Raw genomic sequence first — 14182 nt, 5'->3', positions numbered from 1 at the left:
ATAACATTTGTTTGCTGGCATGTCAAAATAAAGTAATCATCCATTTTTACATATGAAATCACAGAATAGTTGGGGTTGGAAGGAACCTCTAGAAATCACCTGGTCAATCCCTGCTCAAGCAGGGTCAGTGAGAGCAGGTTGCCTAGGACTGTGTCCAGCTGGATTTTTGAGTATCTACAAGGACAGAAACTCCACAACCCACCTGGGCAACCTGTGCCAATGTTCATCCTCACAGTAAAGAAGCGTTTTCTTGTGTAAAAGTACTGCTTTTATCCATAATTTATTGTCATTGTGCATTCATAAATGTACCGCTGATGCGCATAAGAAGAAAAGAAGATATTTTAGGAATACCTGGTGAAAACACTTAGATTTCATTCTAAGCATGAGCTAGGCCATTAGAAACTGTAAGACATGGATAATTATCAAAACCCTACAGGTATTGGAGATCTGGTGTTGTTTAGTTCCATAACTGTCAGCCCAGAAAGTGTACACACAGCTATACCAGGCTCAAAGCATTCCTTTCTCCCACTGCTGTCTTAGGGGCTGAATACAGCGTTGATATGCAAAGAGTTGTTAGTTGATTATGAGCGAAGAGCAGATTCCCGTTGGTTTGAGGGTGCAGTTTCACGTTATACTCTTAATGCACACTATCTAAATGTTGCAGGCAAAGGGGATGGTCCCACACTTCCTTTCTGCCCCTCAGCCCAGCTGCGCTTTCCAGCAGCCTCGCTTGTATTGGAAGTAGCAATGGCCACAGGTAACCTGGAAGCATGAAACGGCACCTTTAACAGGCTTTGCCTAGGAGCTGAACTCAGAAGATTCTGAATTTATTACTCATTAATTAACATCTGTGTATCTTAGTTGCCCAAATTGCAGGGGGAGGTGAGAAGAGGAAAGGAGATTGTTTAGCTGTTATAGGGATAATGTTAAAAATAGAGACCAGGGCTATGCGTTTTGGAAAAACTTTGTTCAAGATGTGGTTCACTCAACCTGAGCTTGTATTATAAACCAGCCCAGTCTAGCTGCAGAGCTGAATTAAAGGTCCCAGTTTATAATGTAAATTAGAATCATGTTCTTGGTTCAGGGAAAATTGCCTGATTCCTGTTCCCTAATAAAGTTTCATTTGTTGTGGACTCATGGGCTTATTTTGAAAAGTAATCTGAAAATATGAAGTACCAAAAACTATTAAGCTATGGCAATGTTAGAAGAAGAGAAACTTACTTTCTCAGTTGATAATCAGAATTTGTTTTACCTATGCATATCACAAACACTATATTCTTATTTTAATGTTATTTTAATTTTGTCATGTTGTGTTTATATTTAAAATAAATGTTAGCTGGACATGACTGCAGAGAAAAAGATATCAAAGATACATTTATGCATAGAACTTCAGTTTCAAAATGAACCTGCTAGTATTAGAAACTATCATTAAAATAAATGTGCTATTTTGAAAATACTATAATCTCCATTTCCTCTTCCTTTTACTCAAAAACCTGGAAATGAAAGGAATTTTTCATACAGATCAAATGATAGCTATGAACCTCAGAAAGGAAAAAATATTTTTAAGATAGAATTTTCTTTTGGCTGACCCATAATAAAGCATATACAGACAGAGAGTCTCATAAATCCATTAGAATGCTATAGTTCTAAAATTTGTCCATATTTAGCTTCATGATACTGCTTAGAAATAAAGCTTTCTGCTTTCAGAAAGCCATAACAGTGGCTACTGTTCTCTCTCTTAGGAAAACGGAAGTTCAGTGTTTTCTGGTCAGCAGTAGGAATTCCACTTTGTAATTTGACACTCTTCATTCCTCTCCTCTCAAGAGCAGTGAAACAAAAAATTAAAGGCAGAACAGATTTTCAAACAGTGTAGCATTTGCAAGTCCTCATGCACCTTTAATGTTCTGTTGGCACATACACACGGAAAGCTTCATAACCTGGCCTGTTTCTTGCTAGTTCCTCCTCCCTGCAGATCATCTAACCAGGCACATTTAAGTAAGAATTTGTGCCTCAGAGTTTCTCCAATTTCATCCCTATTGTTCCAAACTCTCAAGCAATAGTAAGAGCCATAGAATAGCCTAGATCTTCATGTTAGGAGGCTGATGTAGCATTGCTGTAGCAAACTGAGCTATATAGTAGTTTATACCAGCAAGTCCTGTGCAGTTTCCAGGAAGGTATTAGTCATTTTTTCCTATTTTGTTTTTAATTAGTGGTCTCTAGTAAGCAAACGATGATGGCATATCTGTGTAGCAGTACAAATTGGATCTTCTCATGCTCAAAGTGGGTAACTCAAGCTCAGGTTTGTCAGTCAGTCTGATTTCTTTCGGATGGGTTCATTATTTCTCAGCCTATGATATGGTAATGGTTAAAGCAAGATGTACAATTTAAACAGGCAGTTTTTTGTTACCTTATTTCTACACATCTCAATCTAAGAATCTGTTTTAATCAAGCCTGTTTTACCACAAAGCTTGTGTTTTACCCACGTAGTTGTGTTGACTGCTCATGCTGCAGTGAACTGGGTTAGGGTCAAGAATTAGTATCTTGAAAATACAGCATTGCATTATGCTGTTTCATTTCAACTTTTGTATTTCAATGGCTGACTAGTTTCTGGGTGGCAGTGTGGCTGTGCATACAGTAGTAGTGAAGATGTGTAGGTGTTGATTGTGGTCACTTGGTTCGAGAGAATGGGATTCCTAAACTGTTGGGATTACAGATGATACATGAGACCATTGTCGTCTTTCCTCGTGATCCTTATGAATACATCTGCCAGAACAGGCACTTAGTTGTTAAGTCTGGTTCCTTCCTGTGGTTGTCCAGTGTAGTGGTTGTCTTGTGCTTGTCTAGTGTCTGTCCAAGCATACTTCTTTCCTAACAGCACATAAAACTACTAATCCTATGACCAGTGGTTGCACTGTTTGTAGAACATGGTTGTAGCATACTAGATCAAGCAAGCACAGTGCCTTACAGTTTTCCTTGCTAGTATAAGCCCTACTTATTCATTTTTCTGTGATGCTCTGTGATGGACATGTTTTTTCTTAGAAAAGTTATTGCAAAGTCCGTGGACTCTGGACTAAGAATGTTATCCAGTTGCTTTGGCTGCTTGGTCTCATTTAGGATCTGTTTTAGTTCATGCTGATGCCAGCATGTCCTCCGACTTCACCAGAGGAGTACAATGCTGTTTGAAAAAAAAGTCAGATTATTTGGACTGAAGGACCTATCAACTGCAACACAAGCTTCAAACTCAGTTGGAACAGTGTAAACTTCCATAAAACTTTGTAGTAGGAACAAATGTAGTAAGGACAGCTGTGTTACAAAGTCTCTTGTTGCTGTTTTCTATGCTTTCTGTATCTGTGCTTCAGATTATCTGCCTATGTTGAATTTCTGCATCCTTAGTCACCTCTGCCACTAATCTTTTAGAGATGCTTTTGGGAACATACTGATTTTTGGAATATTTCTGAAAAGTATGATATTTACTGAGCTTCTTATATAAGAAGTTCTCAGAAGTCCAGTCCTGCAGCTAGTGCAATTTTCTTGGAAAATCACAGCCAAGGTTTAGTGAATTCCTGTACCTTCAGTTTGAGTAAATCCTTATACTTGACATCTCTGGTACATGGCATTGAGTTTAGAGCCTTCCAAAACAGGAGTATAAACTATTCATCTAAATAAAAGCCTGCACATTTCAATATGTAGAAGTCTGTTTACTAGAATATGGTTGCAACAGTAAATTGCAGCACAATGACTTTAGGCTCACAGGAAACAATGCGGGTATTGTTTATTGTCATTCTTATCAGTGAATGTTATCCAACTGGAATTTACGTATTACCTGCAAAGCAGAGAGAAATTTAGAAGGGAGTGTATTAGAAATTACTACACACTGTTCTTCATAGGTGCACCAGCTTAGACTTTGGCACTATGTTCTGAAATCAGCTGCAGGGAGGAGGGGACGCGAGGAATAAGGTGGGGAAGTGCACTCTCACACTCTGCACGCTTAATTGTGAGTCTGAGACTCACATTTAATCACAAATAATGGGGTTTTTTTTGTATATTTTGTTATCTTCTGGTTAGTGGAAAGAAGCTGAAACGCTTTCAAATAACTATCAATATTATTTGATGAAATACAAAAAAGGTATTTCCAATTTTGTTATTGACACATTGTTAAGAAGAAAACTCAAGTCATCAAAATGTGTGTCATCAAGCTAGAGGAGCATAATTGCACTTAACTATTGTAACTGCTTTTTTCCCACACTGTTTTATTTTTTTAAACTTCAAAGTCTCCAAATTCCTCCTGATTGATGCACTGTTACTTTAACAATGTCTTTGTTGTGTACTGCAATCAGACAAGTGCTAATCCCCTTGAGGAATCTGGCAGGGCTGTGGGAATCTTCCAGCCATAATTGTATGGCTCACTATCTCAAATGCGATGATACTGTCAACTTCAGCTGAGTTGACAGAATGTTCTAATGGTGTTGAGGGTGGGTTATATCAACTTTCTCTATTGACTTGTGTGTCTAAGGGTCTTTCATTCATGCATTCTTCATCGTCTCTGGTGGGTTTTTTGGTACTATTCTGGAAGATATTATAGATAAAAAGCATACTGTAGTTGAATAAAGAAAGATTGTAATCAGAACAAAATGAAAGGAAAAGCCAACAGGAAATCCTAACTATATAATTAAAATAAAATTACTAGAGAGAAAAACAGATGGTGAATTATAAGCAGTGATATTGAATTTTAATGGACATACTACTGATGTGACAAAGACAACTTTCATTTGATTAGTTTAAACATTTAAGAGAAAAATCAAGCAATTTAAATATACTGAATGTAGTTCTGCTCACTATACAATGACATGACCTCAAGTCTTTAATTTACTTAGTCAATTGACTTACAAGCTATTTTAACTGAACTCCTTAGTATCCTTGTTTGTTTTTCTTCAGCAGTTCCTAAGTGCAGAATAATTCCACCATAAAATCATTTTTTGGGGTGGGGGGCAAAGGACGTTGCATCTGATTCATTAGGTGCCTAACAGTGTAACCTCATAGTTAGTCAGTTTTTGTATCTCTGCCTCAAGTCCTGATTGCCATTTGTTCAAATTCTGGAACTGAGCATCCATTTTTCTTACCAAGGTTTCCCCAAGTACAGGGAAATCTTGATTCGCATTGTTCTAAGCTGCTCTACAGTTCTCCTTCCTCTGTACTTGCATGAGAAAAATGGAAGATACCTGCCCTTCAAAAGATCTGCTAGACCTATTAGTTGCAAAATATTTATTCACTGAATTTGGATTTTTATGACCATGCTATCTAGAAATCATCCTGATTAAAGAAAATAAAAGGAAGGGGTGATTAATGTATTTTATTTATAACAGGAATGGTGGAAGCCAGGCCCTTCATGGTTCTTTAATTAATTTGAAAAGGGACAAAATCAAGAGTCTAATTTGTTTTACTGAATGAACTATAACTGGGCTCACTTAAGTCCATTTGGCTTATAATCAGTTTTGGAAGGACTATGATTTGGCTCTGAGTCAGATGTTTCAATTGAAATCAGATAGCCAAAACCACAAGAATCTAACTTGTCAGAAATGGTGAGTATTCAAAAAATGCTAATCCACAAGACTGGCGTGTACGTAGTAAGTAGAGGACATAAATGAAAGCTTCTGCTGTACCCAAGTAGTAGCTTAGTGTTTTCTTAATTTTGCTACTGTAGCATCCTTGGTAAACCTTGTGCACTTTGCCATAAAAGGCTAGTTTTCCTTGTTTGCTATTCCTAAGCCGGAGGTTGTATATTAACAGTGACTTTAATCCTGTTTTTCACTGTGTAATACCTGCTCTGAAACTGCTGCATGGAACCATTTATTAATGACCTAGTACCATCTCCTTTCTTCCTAGACTGTTCAGAATGATCATACTTACTAGATGCATCATTGCTGCACTATAAATTCCCTGACAGAACATGGTGCTTTGCTTTATCGGAGCAAAGAGGTGGTCTTCTTCTCAGTTTACTGTATCATAATTTTCTTCTTTAGGAGATTTCTCCGAGATTTCTCAAGGATTTGTAACCAAATGCTACTCCCAGGAAAGACCATAAACTGAAATAGGCATGATGTCAGGGTGTGGCTTTTGCTTACTTGTCATTCAGTGACTTTGCAAAATAACAACAATGTGTGCACAGTATGAGGTGAAGTGCCTACCACTTTGTTATGTAACAATCCCTTTATGTCTTTTCCTGCAATGGTTACATTTCTCTCTCCAAAGTTTACTAGTTTATATGAATTGTGCACAGAAGCCAAATACCAAATAAGAAAATGTCAGAAGAAACTCGGCAGTGAAATAGTACCACCCTAAAATTGCCTTTTTTTTTTTTTTTTTTTACAGCTGACTCACTGAACAACATTATGTATCTTTTTTCAGTTTTCAGTGCAGTAGTTCTCCAGGTTTATTTTGAAACCTTTGAAGCTGCAAAACAGAATTTACTGTGTGGCAGCCAGCACTGCATTATTGTGCCAGCTACACCTGATGTGCTATGTGGTTATTGAATTTGGCTATGATGCCAAGCCCTGAGATGTAGGTGATAGCTAAGTAAGATCACTGTACAATGAAACAGCAATTTCTGTTAATCTGACTTTGCATATCAGAATTGTATTTATTCACTACAGCTCTTTACAGATGTTTTGGTCCTAAGGGAAAAGCCTGCACTAATGACTATACAGCCTACTCTGATGAATATGGGCCTTATCTTTCTTTGTAATAAATGTCTTCCTTTCTCTCTCCTCTTGAGTTTATTAGCACTATAATTATAATCATAAATAGCATTTCCTTTTAATCACTTGTGGTGTTTTAATTCTCTTTTCTAACTTCTTTTTCATATGATTCCCAATAATCAGTGTCCTTGCCAGATCATTACCATCTGCAGCTATTTGGAAATATTAGGTTTCTAAGCTATTATTTTGGTTCCATCTTACCTAATCAAACAGTGAAAGCATGAATTCCTCGTACTAATCACTGTAGTATTCCTAATGTTATCTCTAGCTAAGAGTTCACATTCCTGTTTTAATGGAGATCCATCATCACTTCTTGAAAAGCTAATTTAATTTTTGTAAAGATGCAGAACATAACAACGCGATTTGAAGTTTTTTTTACTTACATGCAAAACAGCTGAAGATGCAGAATGATCACTTACCAGGATATAGATAGAATCTTTGAGAAATAAAAGGCTATTTTAGTGCTTGTAAGTATGTGATCTGAGAGATCTTTAATTAATTGTTTTTGACAAGGATACCTGTTCTGGAAGCAAGTGTTATGCTGCGGTCAGAACTGACTGTAAGCCTGGAATAAGATTATTTCATTATTTCACAGAGACATGGCAATTAACTCATCAGAAGACAGTAATACTGCTGAATATATATAAATTCAAAATAATATCCTAGAGGAAAAATTTAAATCTCTTGTAGTAAGTGATGGTGCAGTAGTATTTACACTCCAAATAATTTCAAGGGCTGTGAAAAACTTACTTCTTTCCATGAGGGTGATCAATCTATTTCAGAGACAAGGATTCAAATACTGAGTTTTTTATACAGTGGTAAGGAGAAGCCTAAGGTAAAGATCCCAGCAGATCTCTTACGCTAACATACAGAGGTATGTACCTGAAGATTAAATAAGCAAGAAGGAATGAAATATTACAAAACAAAGCAATGAGAAATACATATTTTAGCATAAGACTGGATCGCTAAAAAAACTGAGTTGCTTATGGTCTACAGTCCTCAAGATCTTGACCAGCAAAAGTTGCTAGTTAGGTCTTGCATTTTTATATTGAGGCTGATTTGCACATTCTTTTACATTTGATAAAGAGGTACCCTATCAAAGTGATGTATTCAGCTTCCAGTGAATAATTTGAAGAAAACAGTGCTCTCTACAGGGAAATGTAATCAATCTGAATTATCAGGCTACTTCAGCAGGGTTTTCTCAACCATTAAGCTGGTTTTATAAATTTGTTTGGCACCAGCATTCTGGTCAGCACACCGCTTCTTTGCTGAAAACCGGTATGCTCAATTATATGGAATTTTAAAACAAAACACTCAATGAACATATTGTGGCTTAATAATAAATTATGAGGTAGAAGTACAAAGTTGCAATATACCTTTAGAGAAAAGCCATTTTAAGGCATTATATGCACAAACCGTGGAAGACAGTTTTTTCAAAGAGGCTCCATGCAGCGCTGTGCTGCATGTGAAGATCAATAAACACTTTGGTGTGTTATATAAAAACATAAGTTTATCACATTCACTTGGCTTTACATTATTATCCAAAAATAATTCCATTACTCTCTCATGAATAGTTTCAGGTACTAGAACAAAGGTAAGTATGCTGACACAAAATTTGTTTTTTCTAGACATCTCCTGTTTGAGCTCTCTGATGAACAACTTTTGAGGTTATATGTTGTTCTTCATAATAATGTAAAATTGGCAAGTTTGCTTGCCAATTTTAAGTAAAAAGCTGCTCACTTTTCCAAATGTATTCAGCATATGCTACTTGCAAAAATTTCTGATAGCTATTTTAAATTTTGTTGTATGCTGCACTGCACAATGAAACCATCTCACTTCAAACGCTTCTGACTTTTTAAAGCATCGTATTTAAACCTCTTTGTATATCTTATATTACTTTTTCTGTTCAGATTCAGAACGCATGCCCAGGGAAGCTAATATTGTAATACTCTGTAGTTTGCCCAGTTACAAGGAAATTGCTACATCTTTGTAACTGTTAATACCTACTTGTGATTAGGGATTGACAGAATAAAAGCCTCCTGGGGTGAATCAGTGCTGGAGTCAATAAATAGACTGCATAAAAAATACAGCATGTAAATTTAAAATATGTTTTTGTGATTAATTTATAAGTCTTTTCTGTTAGGAAGATCCCTTTCTTCCGAGTCATATAGACTGTATTTGATCCCTCACGTTAAAAGATCATTGCACAATTAATGTCAGTGTGTACTGTGCATATCTTTCATTCTTTAGAAGAGACATGCTGTTATGTGCCCCCAGGCTGCTTAGGACATTTGAATCTCTTTAATCTGACACGTGTCAGATTAGTACTGTAGTGAGGCCATAAACATGAACATGACTTAATCCCACAGAATGTGAAGGATGAGTTAATGGTATCGTGGGTCTTTTCTTCAAGAGAGTTGCTCTGAACTGTAGCATTATTATTTTCAATTAATACTTGATGGGCTTTGCAGCTACTTAACAGCTAAAACTGTCTCAATGTTATTTTGTAAATTAGTTTGTAACTCTGTCATAAGGTATTACATGCTGCCTGCTCTCTGGAAAAATGAAATACATTCTCTTAAGTCCTTCCCTGAGAAGTCCTTAAGGCCTTCTCTAAGAAGGCCTGTACAGTATGTCCCCCAAAAGGTTAATTTTTTGAATGTTGAGGATATTGAAATAGTGGTGGCAAGTTCCAAGCATCTGGAAAAAGAATTACTTCTCAGGAAGCTCAAATTTAAACATAGAACAACCTTTTTGGGGTTTTTGGTTTATTTTCAGAGTTCTGGTTTAACCAAAATACATAGTGTTGGCCAAAGCCTGAAGTTGGATGCCTTCCAATGTAGTTTCACAGGCAATAAGCTTCAAAACATAAAGTAAATGCTTCTGAGGGAAAAACAGAGATCAAAGTGAAAGTGTGATTCAAGACAAGGAAGGAGGGTTCCAAGCGAGTTGTGATTACAGTAGCAAAAGAAGGTAGAGTGAAACTAGAACCACATGAGACAAGAAAGGGCCAGATTTCACAAATATCAAAAGGCATTGTATTAGTTTGCCAACAAGTAAGGAAGATGAGGATAGATTACTAGTTCAGACTCCTGGTTGGAAGACATTATTAGATCCTCTGTAAAAACATTTTTAGTAGAGTGCAAGGTGTGGAAACTGTAATTGAGATATATCTCATCTACAGTAGAAAACAAAGAAGGCAATTCAACAAAAAGCAATTGGCATTATCATTTTTCTCCTTTTTTCATCCTGGCAATGCCATGGTCAGTTTTTACAATCCCAAACATCCAGGTAAGTATGAAATATGCCAGGAATCCACTTCCTATCTTTGAATATGAAGCTGGGTATTAGATCAAAAGCAGCACAAGCTGCCAGTGGGAGTAATCAGTCCCTCTGACGGGGTTGGTGCTGCCCTGGATCTCACTGGTACTCCAGCTGGAGCTTAGAATGACTTAGTGTGATCATAGTTCAGTTCCTCCCTAGGCAGGATTGCCCACTGAGACGCCTATTTCAATTCTGAGAAATGTTTAAAACACATTCTAGAGCTGGGGTTATGGGGTAAGAAGCCCTTTCTACTGAATTTCTTTTTGGGTGAATCTTCCCAATTATCATACAATTTCCTCAGGTCTTAAATTACTTTGAAAAACTTTACCATCTTAGAGTTATAATCTTTGAGGTTTTCCCATCTCTAATGATGCTAACAGTGATGAATGAATAAATATTAAATAATTTTGAGATATATAATTCCTAGAAATAGCACTAAACTATTTCCTTCAATAATCTGTAGAACTGAAGAATGTTTTGGACAAATTCCTAGAAAATGCTTCATTTATGATAAAATAAGCTAGTAGTTGAAGGACATATTGAGGTTTCTTTTCTTTTTTTCAAGTGCATATATGAGTTGATAGGGTAGTTTAAAATACTGTTTGCATAGTGTTCTGCTCAAGATCATTAAATTGTTTAGCTCTATATGTTTTCTCTTAGCACTCCTTAGGACATGAAAAGATATTTTAAGACATTAGAAGAGAACTAGATTAGCACAGCTGGGTACTAATGTGGGAATTTCAATATATGAATGTCATATGTAAAATTCAGCCTCTCAAATTATTTATTCCTAATGGATGTCTCAGTTTGTTCAGTAAAAAGGACACTGCTAATTTAATTTCCCATGAATTACTACCTCAAAGTGCACTTAAAAATACTCTCTGTCCTAGAGCCCCAAATTATGGGAAAGGAGATAAAACAGCTGTTACTGCTGTTGTGTCAGGCAACATATATTTGGCTAGACAGCCTTTTTTCATGCTACTTGCAATAATATGTGTTTCAAAAATACAGATTAGACACAGTGATAAATCTGGATCCCTCCAGTAAGCCTGAGTGTCTGCATTCAGTTACAGCCACCTTAAAATAGTGGTGGATTCCTGCTGGTACCCTACTGGCTGAGTCCCAAATTAGTTAACAATTACTGTCCCAAAAACACTAAGCTTGGTTCAGAACTGGAACGTGACGTGTAGATAATATGCCTTAGAATATTCACCAGGGTCAATAGATACCTTTTGAAACCCTCTGAAGGCCTTTTCTTCTCATGATTCCTTCTTTTTAAAGGTCTCTGATTGTGTGACACTCCATTTTAACTGTCATTATTTCTTCGATTTGTTTTTATTTTAATCAACGTAGGCTGTTTCCTTGCATGCTCTGCATGTCTGGAAGAGTATTCCCTTCATCAGTTTCTCAGGGAAGTTCTAAAAGGCTCTGTCCTTTGTGCCCTTTATACTTGTTTCTAGTAGCAAAATAATCTCTGAACAAATTAAACTAACTTTCCTAAAGTGACGGTATACCGAGTTACCCTAGACTTGATGCTTGTAAAGAAAGCACAAGAAACTACACCCATTCCCTCAGTCAGTTCCTTCCGACTTCTCAACTCTTCCAGTTTTGTATTTTCTCACCCTTTCTTGTCTCCTTTTCTCCTCTCTCCTCATTTTTCTCTGGAGTTCTTAGGATAAGTTCCAATTTTAATATTGTTTTTCCAGCCACTGATCATTATGGTTCCTTGACAAAATTCTTTCCTCTTTCCTTCTTTCCTACAAGAATCAATTTAAAAAAAAAAAAAAAAGTAAATACAATCAGGACACGTATCTGAGGTGAATATATTTGAAACTTACAAAGTTAAGATAGTTCTGCTGTTTAGTCTAACTACTTCTTCCAAAGAAAATATGTATGCATGATATTCCCTTTGTTCATTTTTAGCTTGTTTTAGTCACCATATAGATGTTTTTGTATCTTCTCCAATACGTCTTTAATAGTTTCCAGTGACTCTTCACAGAATAACCGAGATTTTCATTTTGAGCCAAATAGTGTCTGTTCTGCTTGCCAACCTATATGTTATTTGCTGATTATTTGGATGTAACAGCCTTTTTGGTTGTACTTTCTGTTATCCTGTTTTGTCTGCCCAGTCTATATTCTATTCTTAAAACCTTCAGAGAATATTTTTGGGCCACATCCAAGGCTGTATTTGTTCAGGTGAACTCAGGAAATTTCAGGGTAAAATAATCCTTCATTCTAACAGTCTATGGAGAATTTAAATAGATCAATCAAAATAATGTCAAATATTACTATCTGGGGTTATAAGTAAACTGATGTTTAGGGAGGAAAACTGTCTAAACAAATGAATGCCTACAGAGTTAATGCTTGGGAAGATCTATGAGCAAGAGGAAAGAACATTATATCATCTTTTCCATGTAATATATTACCTAATCTAAAGTGTGCTTGTTTGACATCTCAGTTTCCTGTTTGTATAATGCCTATGTGCTAAGTTCTGGTGATGAATTATTTGTTTGTGCAGTTGGATTTCAGATAATCAGAATAAAAATGTTTAGATCTGCACATCAAAGCCAATATTGTAATTATTTAACATTAAAGCATTTGTACTTTGATAGGAGGAAGTAACAAGTCCCTCACACCAATTCCAAATAAATATTTATTTCAAATTAAGAAAATAAGATGCTACACTTGAATCTGTCTGGGTCCCAAATCTTGGTGATATGCACAACCTCAACAAGCCTTTCTATGGATACTCATTTGCTAGACTGGATCTTGCTGTAGATCTGTTTCACCAGATCACATGCAGGAATTATGCTTATACAAGTATTAAATCCTTTGTGCATTGACAGCTAGTCCTGCACAAACCTTGTTTCTGTCTCAGCCTGTCTGCATGTTGACCTCTAAAACAGAAGTACTAAGACAGATTTCTGAACTCTTTGTATAATCACTGGAGACAGGTAGTGCTCCACAGGGCAGCACTGTGCTTGCACATACTACATGCTGCTCCCAGGCCTGTCTAGCTATCGGTGTGTCCCCCTGGGCAGTCTGGGTTCTCCAGCACTGTGGGCGTCCCAGCCCTCTCTTGGGCTTTCAGAGTGCAGCTTCCTTACTTATTGGTCACAACTGCCTCCTCGTGACTCTTTTTTTAACCCCCTAGGCTCATTTAGCCACACAACCTGACACACTGAGTTTGCCACACAAGTTTCTCTGCTCAGGGTAATAGGGTAAATAGTAAGTGAAAAAAAATAGTCCAAATGAAAACGTTCTAAGCCATGGTTGTCCTCCATATACATGTAAATCAATCTCCTATAAGTTGCATCACAGTGTTATATGGGTAATCATTTTCTTGTTATCAGGAATCATCATTCCTGTTGGGTAATTACTTTATCCAATTGCTAAGCCTGCACACAAGCTCTAAGTGATAGCAGCGCTGTGTAACAGTTCCTGCTGTGTATTTTTAAATACTGCATTTGGACACTTCCTCATTTGCATATCTGCCTCTCTGAGATTCTACAAGTGTTTTGTTGGGTTTAGCGTTTGCATTGTCAAACTTCTTGTTTCTCTGGTTGCAGAACTACAAGCATGAGATTTCATACTTAAGGGATCTTCACAGCATAGATTTGTACCATACCACATGCAGATAAGAAAGTTGTCTCCACTGTACACAAAAATGTGTCTAAACTCCAGCTTCCTTGTGGGGACCAGGCTGTGAGTGCCTCTCCCCCTTTAGGCTTCTGAACGCTGAATTCTCTCCTAAAGGTAAGTAATTAACGGAAGAGGAAAAGGGCTGCTACCAGCACTGGATCCACTAACGCCACATCCATCACCATCACCTTTTGTACCACTAACAGTGTTTAGGCACAACTCCTTATCCCATCACTTAATTGCAGTGAAACTTGCGTGATTTGAGCATACCTCGGCGCCTATATTCAGGAGCACAGGCAACTTTGTAAATGAATATAACATACCTTAATATTTATTTCCTTTAATCTTAGGTAATCTCTATTAAATCAATAGGCATTTCACTTTATCTTTTAGGAGTTGATAGAGGATCAGTGAGAAAAATGATCTTTGGTACAAGAATATTTGTAATGCAGTTTTTTAAA

The sequence above is a fragment of the Struthio camelus genome, chromosome Z (assembly GCF_040807025.1).
Source record: "Struthio camelus isolate bStrCam1 chromosome Z, bStrCam1.hap1, whole genome shotgun sequence".
Taxonomy (NCBI): domain Eukaryota; kingdom Metazoa; phylum Chordata; class Aves; order Struthioniformes; family Struthionidae; genus Struthio; species Struthio camelus.
The sequence above is the reverse complement of the archived record's forward strand: the minus strand, read 5'-3'. Positions refer to the sequence as shown.